This window comes from Geospiza fortis, unplaced genomic scaffold, assembly GCF_000277835.1.
Source record: "Geospiza fortis unplaced genomic scaffold, GeoFor_1.0 scaffold217, whole genome shotgun sequence".
NCBI classification, from domain to species: Eukaryota; Metazoa; Chordata; class Aves; order Passeriformes; family Thraupidae; genus Geospiza; species Geospiza fortis.
This window is the reverse complement of record NW_005054392.1, coordinates 1,462,717-1,467,185: the sequence shown is the minus strand read 5'-3', so window position 1 is coordinate 1,467,185 and position 4,469 is coordinate 1,462,717. Positions and strand designations below refer to the sequence as shown.

The 4,469-nt window shown below is 43.6% G+C and overlaps 1 protein-coding gene across 1 annotated transcript in view; it reads left to right on the top strand.

The window, feature by feature from the left end:
* MYB (MYB proto-oncogene, transcription factor) overlaps window positions 1-4,469 on the top strand; it is a 26,232-nt gene that overhangs the window by 19,827 nt on the left and 1,936 nt on the right. The gene's annotated exons all lie outside the window — the stretch shown is intronic.

Here is a 4,469-nt window from a genome sequence, read left to right as displayed (position 1 = left end):
TGAGCAAGACCCTCAGGGTTAAATGCCATCAAATAGCTCTTTCTAGCTCTGGTATCATGCTTAAAACAAAAGCTGAAAAGCTGGACCATCTTATTCTTTCACATTTAGCAAGCTGTGTTTCTGAGCAGCTTGGAAAGCTCCAGAGTTTAGGAGAAGTCTGTCCTGTGCCCCAGAGGAAAGCCAGCAGCAGGGGTAGAAATAGTGGTCTGTCTTGTCACATGAGATAAAAAAGTAATTTATGGTCACTTTAGTTTTTGATTAGTCTTTACTGTCCTGCCAGTTCTGCATCCTTACAGAATGGAAAGCCATGTTATTCATGTGCTGTCTATTGTATTCTGCTAGGAGATGGTTTTGTTTAGTGCATTGTTTTACTGTTTCAGGAGTGCTGCATTTCTGTTGCAAGCCCTTTCAGTGGCACATTCCGCAGACAATCTAAACCATCGAAGGGAATCTAAGGGAAAGCTGGCAAGAAATCCAGCTTTTTGCAGCAGGGAAACATAATAAGAGACCTTCTAGTAGTCTGAGCATTTGAAATATTTTAAATACTCTAGCTTTTTAAAAATTGTTTTTAAATACTAGCAAAGCTTGGCTAAATTAGTGGTGGTGTTTGTAACACCACTATCTTTGCTGGAGCTGCTGAAGCTACCTGCCAGCAGAGCAGAGATGTAAAATCTGTCTTCTAACACAGTTCTTTGCCCAAGGATTTCTACTAGACTTTCATCAGTTTGGGAGCTCAGCACTGCAGGACTGCAGCAGTGTTTGGTTTTGGCATTGGCTTCTAACACAAAAGGTGTTGTAACACAGGAACTTTCTTAAGCTATAGAGACAGCACATGAAAAGGCAGTCTGGGCTACAAGAGCAGAAGGACTAGTTCTATTAGAAAAGCACCTTTCCATATTGTTTTCTTCCCTTACTCTGGTCTGTTTTCTCTAGATCGTCCAAGTTTTTATTTAAAGTGCTTTAACTGGATATCCCAGTTACAGCTTTGACAGTTTGTTTACAGTTCACATTTGCCTGAGGGCAGTTGAAGGCATATTGCAGGATAAATAAGGTAGTTTTGCTGCCAGGAGAAGGATGTACTGGTAGGATTATTGAGGTTAAAAAAAAAAAGAGAGAGAAAGAAAAAGAAAAGGGACAGGGAGAATGACATAGCTGGAATTGTACCACGGATCTGTAATTTAATCCCATGGGAATTCGTAGTACTATACTTTCTGCTCCCCCTCCACTTCGTGATTTAACTTAAAGAGAGAGACTGCTGTGTTTGGAAGACAAAAATTCAGTGGAAGTACTGGCTGAAAAGGTTTAAACTCTTTTAATTGACAGCAAAATTAAGATTGGTCTTCTACCCTGTGAGGCAATGAAAAAATGATATGTGTGGAAAGAATTTACTCTGGAAATCACTTTCACCTCCCACTGGCTAGGAATTTAGGTGCCAAAATGAACACCTCACTCTTAGATGACTGAATTTAGGCTGGATGAATCCACTGGATTAATTTTGGTGAGGTATGGGGTCAGGCCTTCTGGCTTCTGTTTACAAAGATCTTGTTTCCATCCATTGGTTTGCAGAGTTAGACCTGTAAATGTGGTCAGGAGGATGCAATGAGCATTCTGAAACAGGAGTGTGCTGGCTGGGGTTTCTGTGCTGTTTTCCTGCATGCCTGTAGCCTTCTGCCTTGGGTCTCTTTCCTTCTGATACATTTGTTGGGCACTGCCACTGTCCTGTAACAGAGCCTTGTCAGTACTTGCTGCGACGCTGGTGTGAAGGAGGCATTGTGGGATCCCTCTTTACCCTTTTTACAAAGAGATCCCATAGCTGTGTGTGACCAGGCCCTGCAAGGCACTCTGCCTGGGTTGTAGGACCCAGCACTCCCTGCCAAGGGGGGAAGGAAAACTGCTTCCATCAGGATGACTTTCACACGTGCCTCTGGCACTGCACTGCAGGGCTGGCAAGGCAGAGGCATTGTGCTTTGTTTTGTCTTGGCTGATGAGAGTCAGGGCTTCAGACAGAAAATGTTTATTAAAAATACCCACTAAAATGTTATCTGAGTTCCCCAAGGGTAGAATGGAAAACTGTGCTAGTAAGTATGCTGCATCAGGAAACATACTCCTTTGGGTCCAATGCTTCTTTTGTCACTGGAGCAGAGCTCTCCCCATCATCAACGAGATGCAAAGTCAGCCTCTTTTTATAAGTTTGTCACAATAGGGAGGGGGGAGAAAAGTGTAAATAGTGTAATTTTCTGGGGAAAAGAATACATGGATGAAAACTTTTCTGTCCCTACAGCAAAGCTGAAGCTGTTTCAAGCAGGCTGGAGTGAGGGGTGGAGCTGGTCCTCCTGCGCTGGCTGTGCCTGCTGCCCAGTGCTCCCTGGGGCAGCCAAGCCCAGTGGGAGGGCAGAGGGTTACTGCCTGCCTGAGCAGCTTCTGCCACACTGACATCAGGTTAAAGATGAAGACCAGGCTTTCCGTGGAATGAGTGACATGTAGCAGCCTGCTGAGATGTTGGTGATATCAGGATACAGATATTTTTTTTTTCTACTAAGCACATGGCTGTTAATACAAAGAGCTCAGTGTAGATACTAACAATTAAGCCTAATTTATGAAATAGGGACACTCCTTACCTGAAGTTACTTATAGTTTTCAGAAATTGACATACTGTGATAAATGGACTTTTCCTTACATATTTTCAGTTATTTAAGGGACTGCTGATCTCTTATTTCTAAACTGGTGCATTGAAGCTTTGGGGGATCACAGGGAAATACTGGTTAGACATGTATTTCTATCCTTAGAAATTATGGATATATGGCAGCTATCAGCTGCTTTTGAGGTATACAGAACAAATCCAACTCCTAAGTAAAACCAATGGCTTTATACCAGGCATTAATTTGGTTTCTCATGCAAATACCTCTAAAACAGCTGGGGAAAATATGCACAGGTGCCTGAGTCCCACTGAGGATCAATAGGGAGTTGTAGGTTCCCAGCTTGTGTAGATACCTTTGAAAAAGTGGTGCTGGAAGCTGTTTAACCCAAACATAAAAGGAGCTGTGATGTGTTGCATGGGGGTCTGTGGCACACAGAAAGTGTGTCACACCTGCCTTCTGGCATGTGCCCTTGCCTGAGCCACAGCACAAGGTACACAGCTCTAGAGAAGAGGTGTATGGCATGTCTGTTCACTTCACAGAGGCAGCTTTCCCACAAAAACTGCAGAAACTTAATGATTTGAGGCCTGACCTGGTTCTCCTTCAGAAATGGAACTCCTACTGAGGTTCAGCATACCTGCTTTCAAAATGGCATCCAGGGGAAGAGGCAGCTTTTGGAGCTTCCCTACAAAGAGGAGAGAAAGCCATGTCTAGGGAAGCCCAGCAGAAGTTTGCAGAGGACTAGCACACTTGCTTAGTTATTCACTGGTTTTGTCCCTTTTAGACTGCAAGCCCTCCAAGGCAGGAACCTCGGTCCCTGTGTTTGTACTGGTGCCCTGATTAGGGCATGTTACATGAAATTATCTGTATTTCATAGTTGCCCAGCCTTTTATTATCCATATGTCTCAGATAACACTGTTTATAGTCAGAAGAGCATTGTGTAAACATTTAGGCCAGAGAATAATTTAAGGATCCTCTTGCAAAGTTAGCAACTAGAAGCTGGCAGAAAGAGCCATGGGCACGCCAGGACAATTCTGCTCTTAGCAGATGGTTTTCAGTCCACTAATTATGATTCATCCACTGTCCTAGAGGTTGGGAAGGCTTTGGACATCTCTTTAGGCAATGTAGTTATTGTGCTGCAAAGATGATCCTTTTCAAATACAATGGAGAACTGAGAAAGGTTTCTCCTGGCTTGTCTTTACTGGTGGATCCTGAACATACACCTTCTCAGTATTCAGCAGTGCTGGGATCCTCTTGTGGAAGGATAAGCACAGTTGTGTGCATTTTTGGAATGCAGACTATTTGTACAGCTAACTGCGTGATAATAGAGGTTTTATTCAGATCTTAGTGAAAGTTTCAGTGTGGAAAGGCAGACACGCTGGCTAAGTGAGAGAGTTCAATAGAAAAAAATAAAAGTGTGTATCCTGGTAAATTCCAGGAGCTTTGAAATTTCATTGCTGTTTATAGCTCAAGGCAATGAGAAATGTCTCACATGTGTAGTGAGTAAATAAATAACAGCACACACAGCCCTCTGCAGATATGTTTATCTCATTTTAGCATTATACTAAATGGTGTCTGCAACCTCCATAAATACCACAAGAAGTGAAATGGCTTACACGATAATTAAAAAGCTGTTTCTGCTGAGAGTCGAGCCCCACTCCCTCCTCCTTTGGCAGGGGAGCTGAGCTGTAGGGCGGGTGCTGATCGCTGCCCACAGGTGAGAGCAGCTTGGAGCGCGGGAATCCTCAGCAGTGCTGCACAGGCTGTGGAGCTTGTCAGCTCCCTTTAGGGAGCTCTGGGACAGAGCAGCTGCATTTTTAGATTGGAGGTTCA